Raw genomic sequence first — 12,585 nt, forward strand, 5'->3', positions numbered from 1 at the left:
AATATTTAATTTGTCATTTGTTCTAAATGTAGCTTGGAAAAGCTAGACATAGTGGTAAAATGGGAACTATTAATTAGGTAACGCTGTACTGCTATATGCACTTGCACTTTGTCTGATTAGAAGGACTCAGAGTCTAACTGACCTAATTTCTTAGGGGAATCCTACACAGAGACCTGTTGCGATCCACAACATAATTGGACTGGCTGGTTAAACTAGCTGGTTTCCTAAAATTGCATCCTGATTAATTTACAAGATCTTTTTTTTCAAATTAGCAAAGCCCTCTTTATTGTAATGTACAGATCCTCATTCTGGGAGTTATGGCATAACAAGAAAGTGTCTTAGGCAGCCACTACACTCCCCAAAGCCAGAAGTTATAAATAAACATACAACAGGACTCTGCCAGAGTGAAAGTCAAGATCAAGGCTGAGTGTCAGAATACTCCCTGTGAAGAATTATGATATGCAGTATATCCTGCCTATTCCATCAATGGCCAAGCTATATTGAAGGTAACAGGATACCTTGTACTGGTTAGGCTAGTGCAAGCATGTTACTGAATCCCAGGAGGAGTCTAATACAATGTCATGTTAATTAGAAAATGATGATTAACACTGGACTAACAGAGAAAGGTAAGTTCTATCAAATGATAATATGGCAGGCAGAAGATGAATAAAAGAGATGCTGTGTTTGAATATCAAGGAGGTTTCTATTTCCTGGGCCAAATCTTGTCTTTGGAAGAATATGTCTAGTGGAAACATTTGCCTAAATAGAGATAGAAGGATTTGGCCCTGGATGTTCTGCAGTTTGCATAGTTGGTTGTGGTTTAAATCCTCTCACCAGCAGCCAACGTAAGTAGCTGGTTACTGAGCAAATGCATGAGGGAGTATGTGTGGAGAGAGGGGGCAGGTGTCAGGGGCTTGATGTGGAAATTACTGGGTGAGGGTCTATGGCCTGAGTTATGCAGGTGGTCAGACCAGATGATCTTGCTGGTCCTTTCAGACTTTATAAATTTATGAATCCTAGAGGGATCCAAGTGCATTGAGCAACTGTGGAGGGAGGCTAGGGATTGGTTCAGTTTATTGGCTGAAATAGATCTTAATGCCCCTTAATATGTCTTCTCTAGCAGGCTGATTACTAAAAGGATCTGAAGAGGGATAGATCCCCTGGGCCTATGCCATCCCTATTAAGCTCACCTTGCCTCCTACTCTAGAGCGAGACTTTGTGCTGTACCTGGGGACATGAACCTGCTTTGTGGATTGCCTAATCCTAGCCCCAGCTTAGGGTGTAACTACATGGGACCTTTATGACCAGGAGAGGATAGAATCAGAGCGCTCATTTCTGTTATGAAGTGCACACTACCAGAAAAACACCTGGGGGAGGCGGGGGCTGAATGAGAATTTGCCTGTGGCCCATAAGGAGGCAGAGCTGATCCAGACAAATCCTCACATAATTATCTTATATTTACATAGGACCCTTTATCCTGACTGATCCTAAAGTGCCTTGCAAACTATACATTACATAGGGAACCACTTTCCTCAGGCTCAATTCAAGGGTTAGCCTGTCTTTTAAACATAAAATAAAATATCAGCATGACTTCTGGGCAACTTAGAAAGACAAATCCTAAGCAGCTCAGGAAAAAAATCTACTGAAATTCAGAGAATGAAATGAAGGCTCTTGTTAGCAGCAAAATGGACTTCAGAAATCAACACAAACATAATCAAAGTACATGTACCTAAAAATCAGTGTAAGCATTTCAGAGATCACTGCACATGTGTACACAGATATCCAGATGAATGACTGTGGCAACTTTGGGTGATGTCTGTGAAATTTGCAGCCAGTACCGACAGACAGCTGAGACACAAAGGCTCTGAAGAAAAGCTAAATTCGGATATGCATCTCTGACTTCTTTGTTTGGATGAAAGGTCTGTAATGTCATTAATTCGGTAGTGGGGAAGAGCAGTTAATGTTTCTTTAGCAGCAATCAGGCAGAGTTGTAAGAAAGAGATTGTGATTAACTATTCTGAATGGCCGGTATTCCATGCAGGGCTCTAGATTTTGAGAACTAACAGCCTGTACTAAGCTTTCATTCCTTAGTATAGCTGTGTGAAAAATTGATTTTTCAGTACAGGCAGTCCCCGGGTTACGTACAAGATAGGGACTGTAGGTTTGTTCTTAAGTTGAATCTGTATGTAAGTCGGAACTGGCGTCCAGATTCAGCCGCTGCTGAAACTGACCGCCAGTTCTGACTTACATACAGAATCAACTTAAGAACCCCAAGCGTCCCCAAAAAGCTGCTGCTGAAATTGATCAGCAGCTGATTCCAGGAAGCCGGAGGCAGAGCAACTCTGCCTCGTGCTTCCTGTAGTCAGCCCCTGGTCAGTTTCAGCAGCGGCTAAATCAGGACGCCTGGGGCAGAGCAGCTGGGATGCTGCTGGGTTGCTCCAGTAGCGCTGCTCCTCGGCACTACTGGACCAACCCAGCAGCACCCCATCTGCTCTGCCCCAGGCGTCCTGATTCAGCCGCTGCTGAAACTGACCAGCAGCGGCTGAATCAGGACCAGAGCAGCTGGGGTGCTGCTGGGTTGGACCAGTAGCGCCCAGAGCGGCGCTGCGGGACCAACCGGCAGCGCTCCAGCTGCTCTGCCACAGGCGTCCACAGAAAAGCCTAGTCTGCTGGGGGGGGGGGGGAGGCAAACTAGCTGCGCCCCCCCCCCACCCCAGCAGACCAGGAAGACGCGGGCGGCGGACCGAGACGCACCGCGGTCCCGCCGCCTGGATCCTCCGTGGCTTTGCTCCCCGTCTCCCTGGTCTGCTGGAGACCAGCAAACCAGGGAGACGGGGAGCAAAGCCTCTGAGGAAGCCAGCAGTGGGACAGCCGCGGCGCGTCTGGGCTGTCCCGCTGCCGGCTTCCCCCGCGGCTTTGCAAAGCCGCGGGGGGGGGGGCTCGGGCAGCGGGGCTGCCCCACTGCCCGAGCCCCTCCGCGGCTTTGCTCTGCATCTTCCTGGTCTGCAGACCAGGGAGACGCAGAGCAAAGCCCCAGAGTACACGGGCGGCAGGACCGCGAGGTCCCGCAGTCCGTGTACTCTGGGGTAGCCCCGTTCGTAACTACGGATCCGACATAAGTCGGATCCGCGTAAGTCGGGGACTGCCTGTACATAAGAACATAAGAACACAAGAACAGCCATACTGGGTCAGACCAAACATCCATCCAGCCCAGTATCCTGTCTGCCAACAGTGGCCAGTGCCAGGTGTCCCAGAGGGAGTGAATGGAACAGGTAATGATCATGCAATCTCTCTCCTGCCATCCATCTCCACCCTCTGACAAACAGAGGGTAGGGACACCATTCCTTACCCATCCTGGCTAATAGCCACTGATGGACTTAACCTCCATGAATGTATCTAGTTCTCTTTTAAACCCTGTTATAGTCCTAGTCTTCACAACCTCCTCAGGCAAGGAGTTCCACAGGCTGATGGTGCGTTGTGTGAAGGAGAACTTCCTTTTATTTGTGTGGAGGCAGGAAAAGGGAATAAGGGATTTTGTGTGCAGCCATCTTGGTCTTGTTAACAAGAGAGCAAGAGTCAGGCTAAGTCTGTGGCCTGGCAACGCGAGATCTGTAATTAGACGCTGCCTTCGCCTCTCGCCTCCATACGGAGATAAGGATAGAATGCTGACTCTGGCAGGGACCTTGAGATAAGGAGCATCTGGGTGGAACTAAATAACTGTTAGCCATTGGTGTTTGTAATGGGAAGGAGACTAATTGTTATTGTTATTATATTTACTAGACAGTATATAAACTGCTTCATAATTGCTTGTATTCGAAGATCTGCCTCGGTGAGGGGGGGGACTCCCCCCTGTCCGAACCAGTTTTCCCTTGCTGCAGCTCGTAATAAAACTGCCTCTGGCTACTTGTTGCTAACAAACTCAGAGTGAGGACAATGTTTTCTTCCACAATTTGGTGCCGTGACTCGGATGGCAACGCCCGATTGAAGACAGCGACAGCGGCTGCAGACCATCCCCCTTCACCCTCAGGGCGCCAAACCAGAGGTAAGAGACCTTTTGAAATCTCTACTGGGGTGTGGAGGAGGACTGCCTGTAGGGCCGTCTGCTTCTTGTGGGCTCACGCCATCCGAACTTCTTGAATCTGCAACAAGGTCAGACGCAAAGTGGTTCCGGGGAGGTTGTTTTGTTACCCCCGAGTAGGCCTAAGTTTATGCAGTGCTGGGAACTGCTGTGGTATTGGTGGTGCCGCCCCGGGTACGGGAAGAAAATTGTATTGCATCCGGACATAAGGCACCTAGGTTTATGCAATGCTGGGAACTGCTGTGGTTCTGGGGGGAAACGTGTTGTTTGCCACCCCAAATATGGACGAGGTCCATAATGAGAGATGAATCTAAAAGTGGGAAAATTTCTGTGTGAAAAGCATGCTGAGTGTGAATGTAATGAGTGGAGTGTGAATGCCGCTGCCCAGGTCTCTGAAAAGTAAGCTGATTCCAGCCGCACCAGGGCTCTCCCACAAGGGAGTTCTGAACGCAAGGGGGGTCAGCTGAACCTCGAGACTGAGCAGATATGTGAGGGAGTGACGACTCCCCTTCTTTCATGAGCTGCTGATGAGGTCTGACACTCTAGACCCAGCAGACCCCTTCTTTGGAGTTTGTAGATTTAGTTTCCTATAAGCCACTGAACAGACGGGGAGTGGACAGGATGCTCCTCTGAATGACTAAAATGGATGGGGATCAGTCTAAGCATACCCCCAGACCGCTGAAAGGCACCCCTGCGTACTACATGTACGTGCATCATGGTCCAAGAACCTGTAAGCATTTGACAGATTGACAGAGAAAGAAATTAAAGCCCTGAGGGATGAGATTGAAGCTCAGAAAAGCAAAAATCCGCCCTGCAGTGAGAAATGTAACTTACACGCAAGTGCATAGCCTCTCCCAAGCTTAGGGGGGAATTTGGCCCAACATTACCCCCTCTACTCCTCTCTATGCCCAGCCCTATATGGGCCCTTACCACACATTACTGAAGATAGAGAGGAGGCACAGAAGATAACTGAAAGGTATCAGATCTTCCCTTTGGAAGAACGGGCTCTAGTTACAAATCTGTCCGATCCAAAGCAAAACACTGAGTTTTAGAATAGACTTAACAGCTTGTGGGAAGTATTCCTCCAAATTCTCAAGGAAGGAATGCCTGCCGACCATCAAGCCATATTGGCCCTAGGCATTTTGGTTGGAAACATATACACGGAACACAACGCAGGAGTAGGAAAGAGCTGCCAAGCAACTTTAGAAGATTCTCAAGCCCTTGTTAGCGAATAGATAACTACAGCCTCTCTGGCTGGAATCGCAGGCTACCCAAGGATGTTTCACAACGCACAAGTGGAGGCCGTCCAGAAAAAAAACAGTTAAAACCTTTCCCTCACACACTGTTATAATTAGCTGGAGGGTGTGGGAGGACATAACCTAAAAGCCACCCTAAAAGCCAACTAGTGGGAATTGAATTTGAAGATGTAATCACTAGAAGCTAAATCTGCCCTAACAAGGAGACACATTCTGCAACATAAATCTCCTTACACAGCATGGTTGAGTGATCCACCCCAGAGTCAGCAGCATAGATCAACTGCTGCAGCATGGATGTTATGAAAACCCTATACTGAGAAGTTTAAAATTAGTAATAGCTGACTGCAATAATACACATTTGGATTTACCTATTGAAAAGAATTAGGAGGTGTGGGGGCTAATGGGAAAGCCCATCCTCCTTACCAAATTAATACTGGATAAACCTGTGTCATTGAAAAAAAAAAGGTCATTTAGCAGGAATTAAGACGTATCGTAAGAAAAAGAATGTGAAAGGGGAAGGCAAAAGGTTTGGAGCCCTATGGGCATAGTGCAGTGGTCCCCAACGCGGTGCCCGCGGGCACCATGGCGCCCGCCGGGGCATTCGTGTGCGCCCACCGACAACCTGGGCTGGCCCCGCCCCCGGCGCACGGGAGGCACCGGCCCCAGGTGCGCGACACGCACTGGCGCTGGTTGCGTGGCGCTCGGGCGGCACATGCAGGCGCTCAGGTGCGCGGTGCTCGAGCGGCGCCGGTGCCGGCCCCAGGCGCATGGCTCAGGCGGCGGCGCCGGCCCCGGGCCCACGGCACAAGGCGCTCAGGCGGCCCCGGCCCTAGGGCATACGCTGGCGCCAGGTGCAAGGGCATCCCAGTCCTCTGGGGGGCCCCCGGATGCACGGCCCCGCCCCCAGGCGCCCGGCGTGTGAGTGGTCCCCACCTCCCGGGCGCCCGGCGCGTGAGCGGCCCCACCTCCCGGGCACCCGGGAGCCTCTAAAGGTTGGGGACCACTGGCATAGTGGAAGGAATAAGGAAAGTAGGAATACAGTCACTGGAAAGTTAAGTTACTAGGAATGAGGAACGTTTTCTTTGAAAAGACGAAGCAAGTAATTTAAGGGAAACATGCTTTTAAAAGTGACTCCTTGTTTCTTGCAGGCTTTTTCAATAATCCAGGCAAAGAAACAATCAAATTTAACTATTTGGCTACAGACACTTTTGTTAAATCTGCAAAAGGAAAATAAGGAATTCTATTGACACTTAACTGGTCAAACTGTATAAAAGAATGAAATCTATACATTCAATCCTTAAGGTTAAATTTACTCTTTAAGAAAACAAATCTTTGTTTTAAGAATCCAAGCCCTGAAACTTCACTGTGTCTCTGTTCAAGGCTGAGTTGATAACACTTTTGGCTTGCTTTCAAATCCAACATTATATGTGAATACAGGCTGCCTGGCTATTTCAAAGGAATATAAAACACCTGTCCCCTCAAGTAAATTGTCCAAATACAAACAAAATATTTATAAGCACCCATTTAACAAAATTTAATGTCAATATTATTACTATAGTCTTAATAAGTAACACTGTATATGATTTTTTTCAGGAAAAGAAAAGCATTTTGCTTGCTGGAACAATAACTGACCAACACCTTGTGCTAAGGAAAAGCATTATAGCTTCACACATTAAGCCTGATCTGTGGTACAAGAGGGAAACTGAGGCATGCCACTGTTGGGGAGGGCTAGCAACTCAGAGGTAATTCAAGGGAGTGGAAGGTCACGAGTACCGATGAAGCGCCCTTTTTCTCGTAAAGTTGTAGCTCACTCGCCCATGGAAGTGGTAAGGAACTAGCTGTAACCGGTTCCCCTAACAGATCTTAGGCAGTATTTTAAGTTATAATGGGCCACCCCGACGGGGGTAGAAATGTTTTCTTGTCTTTCAGATCATCAGAAAGCGCTAGTGCCAGCTGAAGAAAAACAACAAACAACAACAACAACAACAAAAAAACATGGTTCTGTGTCATGATATAATAAGTTTGTGTTCTGTCCAAGTTTGTCTTGTGTGTCTTAATTGTAATACGTATTGCAAATATTGTTGTGTGTAGGATATTGTTTTAATAAAAGGATAATTTGAGTAAAGCAGAAGCATTAATTTAAACCATCAAAATTAATAATTGGGCCCAATCAATTGGCAACTTTAAAATTCAGTGAAAAAATAATAGTTTGGAAATTGTTTAGGCTAGGAGAATGTTAACAATGTCTCCACAGGTAAACAAAAAAGGAACTGGAAGGAAGCAAGGAGAGCATCACGTGAACAGAAGGACTGGAAGTGGGGTACCAGCCCTCTCCCCCACCGGATTGGTTTTGCTTTAATGGCTACATAAATGAAATATTTAGCTTCTGTAAATTTGCACACCAACCATAAAAGTGGTTTGACCAGAGATAATAAGAAATCTATAAGTAACAACACGGGCAAGTGGACATCAGAATATTTAAGTAAAGATGCCCACAACAATGAGGAAACTAGTAACCTCACCATTGCAATAACAGCTACTTGCCCTGCTACTCATTGGTGCCTGATGCCTTAAAAGGCCTCAAGAATTATGGAATTGCATGGGTTCCTATTAACAATTAAACATCTGTGAACCATGCTTAGTCCTATAAGAGAAACAGTGACTCTAGTCAATGTAACCTCCTTCAAGTCCCATACATAGAACAAATACACAGTAATAGCAATGGGGAATACACGGCCTTGGGCCACCCCTCATTCACACATAATTATTTTGTTTATTGTAACAACATGAACACTACAAGGACAAAGAATACACAGTCCTCTGAGTTAAAGTTTGTATGGAATATTGTGGGAAAGAAGCTAAACACTAACATCAGGCCACTGAAGTTGGACCTACTGACTCCCACTGGGGCTTACCACTTAAAGCCCAGACAAAGGTAACCCCTGAGGCATGGCTGTCATTTGTTAAACAATGGCCATTGCTAACTTGCCCTCATTTGGATATTATTAACCAGGTCCTTAAGGACAAAATAGAGCCTCCCAATTGTGCATCATGCCCTGAACAGACCTGTCCCAGAACCAGGACAACTGTCACTGGTCCTTACCTTGGTGATGTTCCACACTGGTATAGACCAGCTGTGTGCTAGACTGGCTAATCAAATTGGCAAGTGCCTGATTAGGCAACGAAGGGGCTTAGCAGATACCATCGCAGATTGGTTTGGGCCTGGAAACTCTGTCAGCAACACTTATGTCATAGTCCAGAAATTGTATGAGAATCCATGCTGGTAGATGCAGTAATATCCAGTGCCCGTAAAGGCCTAGACACCAGCCAAGACAACCGATTGATCCTGAATAGTTTGAAGGATCTGTCCAGCTCTGTGTCCATTTCACTAAACCTAACCAGATATTTGGACCAGAGATTAATTGGATTGTTAATTAATGGAACTAAATTAAAGGAATTAGAAGGCCAGTATTGAAGAATAGGCTAGCTTTGACCACCCAGCCCTTGTGGTGGTGAGTCCCCATCTCCCCCGTGCCTACCCATGGGAGTGGGGAAGTAGAGAATCCATGAGGACCCAAAGGCCCACCTGGACAGGCCATAGTATAACAGTTTGTTTTTGGCCCCTCTGGGGATTCCTCACTCAGATCAGATCAGAATGGTAACCTCCCTGCCTGTACCAAAGCAGGAGCATATAGATAGATCGAGGGCATCACTTATTCTGAAGGTGTGGGAGCCTTCCTGTACCCAGGGATTGTTGCACCCACTTTGGTAAGGAAATTTTATGTACCCGCCCATTTAACATCATGACGAATCTGCCTAGGTTTGATGTGGTTGTCTCAGAGAAACAAAAACATCAAGCTGGTCCAAATAAACGGTACCTACTGGTGTTTGACTACCCAGACAGATCACTCCATCCTGCCCCTCTACATATCCGTCTGTGTGCATAAGAGCCCCTCGCCAAATGATCCTGACGGTTGATGGAATGCGGCTCTATCGCACTTCGGCAGTGATAAGTAACCTAACATGAGATTCTGAGTGGCACGGCGGAAGTAAGTACCTAGAGGAGGGTTTACTGGCCCTGCAGGCGAAGATCGAGGAGTTGGTGGCCAATGCCCAAAGATATATCGGGGCTGGCCGTCTGAGGTACACACAGATAGGGAAACACCATGGACCATGCCAAACACCTACCTCTGCAGCACTCAACCAGGCAGTAGAGGTCAAACCTATAATCATGGGCAGCGCCAGTAAGGCGATGAAATATCTTAAAGATGGAATTGAATAGTGTTTGTCAAATTATGTGGGAAGTTTCGATTATAACATTTATAACAGTGCTGGTGCTGTACTCATACTTCCAGAGTAAATTAAAACCCCTTAAATTGTATTTAACCTGGTGGGTTAAGGAGAACCCCAAAGTCAAGAGAGAGGAACTATAGGAGTAAACTGAGGCAGTCCATGGTATCTTGCTGAGAACTGACAAACTCAAATCATTAGGCCAGCTTGGGAAGTAAAACAGTTCAATAGTTACTGTGACCCTGGTTCCCCTGGCAACCACATTCCAAAAGGGCCTCACTTTGATAAGGCTGGTACTAAACAACCAAACAACCACGCGGGATTGTTTTTATGGTTTGCTTTATTCCTAGGAAATAACCTTGGTTCCAAAGGAGCTAGCTGGCTTTTAGCTCAGAGAATAGAGACTCTTAAGTCCATCAGCGAAAGACTGCTCTAGAAAGACCTTTACCAAGTTTTGCTAAAGTGAAGTGCCAAGAACTGACTGTTGGCCAATGCTTCTCACTGCAAAAAGATCCCTCCATCTCGAAATGATCCTACCCCGATTGCTGATAAGCCTCTCTCTTCTGGTCCTGCTTTCCTACCTGCTGGACACCAGAAGAACCAAAATATTACAGGGTGATGTGCTGGTAACCTCTCCCCTGCATGATGCTGAACCACGACTGTTTCAAGAAAAAAAAAGAGGAAAAGGCTGCTCCTCTGACACCACCAAAGCCCAAAGATTTCTGACTACAAAAGGACATTAAGAACTGACCTTGCTGAAAGAAGCGAAGTATTGTATATTTCCAAGGAGAAACTTGTGGGAGTGGTTTGGGTTTTTCTCTTTGATCTGGACTCTGTGCTTATGGACAGGTACCATCAGCATGTACCTGCCCTCCCTAATTTGGTTACTAATTATGATATGTTGTATGATGTTACTAAAAGTATAGAATAGCCCCATCATAGAATTATATTGGGGATATTAATGATTATATTGCTTTTGCTTATTAAAAGCTTCATATTTGATTGTTGTTGTAAAAGATGTAGTAATAGAAATAGCTTTAATGTTTGTACTAATTATGTAATGTTTAATGAAAATAAAGGTTTAAAAAGGTAGTTGTGCTGTAAGCACAAAAGGAGGGATTGTGGAGGCAGGAAAAGGGAATAAGGGAATTTGTGTGCAGCCATCTTGGTCTTGTTATCAAGAGAGCAAGAGTCAGGCTAAGTCTGTGGCCTGACAACGCGAGATCTGTAATTAGACGCTGCCTTTGCCTCTTGCCTCCATACGGAGATAAGGATAGAATGCTGACTCTGGTAGGGACCTTGAGATAAGGAGCATCTGGGTGGAACTAAATAACTGTTAGCCATTGGTGTTTGTAATGGGAAGGAGACTAATTGTTATTGTTATTATATCTAATAGACAGTATATAAACTGCTTCATAATTGCTTGTATTCGAAGATCTGCCTCAGAGGGGGGGGGCACACCCCCTGTCCGAACCAGTTTTTCCCTTGCTGCAGCTCGTAATAAAACTGCCTCTGGCTACTTGTTGCTTACAAACTCAGAGTGAGGACGATGTTTTCTTCCACATTTGTTTTAAACCTGCTGCCCATTAATTTCATTTGGTGGCCCCTAGTTCTTATATCATGGGAACAAGTAAATAACTTTTCTTTATTCACTTTCTCCACACCACTCATGATTTTATAGACCTCTATCATATCCCCCCTTAGTCTCCTCTTTTCCAAGTTGAAAAGTCCTAGTCTCTTCAATCTCTCTTCATATGGGACCCATTCCAAACCCCTAATCATTTTTGTTGCCCTTTTCTGAACTTTTTCTAATGCCAGTTTCTCTCTTTTGAGATGAGAGACCACATCTGTACGCAGTATTCAAGATGTGAGTGTACTATGGTTTTATATAAGGGCAATAAGATATTCTCCATCTTATTCTCTATCCCTTTTTAAATGATTCCTAACATCCTGTTTGCTTTTTTGACTGCCGCTGCACACTGCAGGGATGTCTTCAAAGAACTGTCCACGATGACTCCGAGATCTCTTTCCTGATTAGTTGTAGCTAAATTATCCCCCATCATATTATATGTATAATTGGGGTTATTTTTTCCAATGTGCATTACTTTACATTTATCCTCATTTATCCACATTACATTTCATTTGCCATTTTGTTGCCCAATCACTTAGTTTTGTGAGGTCTTTTTGAAGTTCTTCACCGTCTGCTTTCGTCTTAACTAGCTTAAGCCAACTTTGCCACCTCACTGTTTACCCCTTTCTCCAGATCATTTATTAATAAGTTGAATAGGATTGGTCCTAGGACTGACCCTTGGGGAACACCATTCGTTACCCCTCTCCATTCTGAAAATGTACCATTTATTCCTACCCTTTGTTTCCTGTCTTTTAACCAGTTCTCAATGCATGAAAGCATCTTCCCTCTTATCCCATGACAACTTAATTTACATAAGAACCTTTGGTGAGGGACTTTGTCAAAGGCTTTCTGGAAATCTAAGTACACTGTATCTACTGAATCCCCTTTGCCCACGTTTGTTGACCCCTTCAAAGAACTCTAATAGATTAGTAAGACATGATTTCCCTTTACAAAAACCATGTTGACGTTTGCCCAACAAATTATGTTCTTCTATGTGTCTGACAATTTTATTCTTTACTGTTGTTTCAACTAATTTGCCCGGTACTGAAGTTAGACTTACCGGTCTGTAATTGCTGGGATCGCCTCTAGAGCCCTTTTAAAATATCGGCGTTACATTGTCTATCTTCCAGTCATTGGGTACAGAAGCTGATTTAAAGGATAGGTTACAAACCATAGTTAATAGTTTTGAAATTTCACATTTGAGTTCTTTCAGAACTCTTGGGTGAATGCCATCTGTTAAGTTACTTGTTACTGTTAAGTTTATCAATTAATTTCAAAACCTCCTCTATTGACACTCCAATCTGTGACAATTCCTCAGATTTGTCAGCTAG

The 12,585-nt window shown here is 45.3% G+C and overlaps 1 protein-coding gene and 1 long non-coding RNA gene across 2 annotated transcripts in view; one reads left to right on the forward strand and one right to left on the reverse strand.

Annotated features, from left to right (window-relative positions):
* The window catches only part of PARVA (parvin alpha), a 238,667-nt gene that overhangs the window by 46,772 nt on the left and 179,310 nt on the right, over window positions 1-12,585 (reverse strand). The window lies entirely within an intron of this gene.
* LOC142829194 (uncharacterized) lies at window positions 3,016-10,716 on the forward strand. Its single transcript, XR_012903599.2, has 2 exons — window positions 3,016-4,042; window positions 6,928-10,716. It is a non-coding gene; the product is annotated as an uncharacterized LOC142829194 (long non-coding RNA).

This window comes from Pelodiscus sinensis, chromosome 5 (genome assembly GCF_052426305.1).
Source record: "Pelodiscus sinensis isolate ZL-2025 chromosome 5, ASM5242630v1, whole genome shotgun sequence".
NCBI classification, from domain to species: Eukaryota; Metazoa; Chordata; order Testudines; family Trionychidae; genus Pelodiscus; species Pelodiscus sinensis.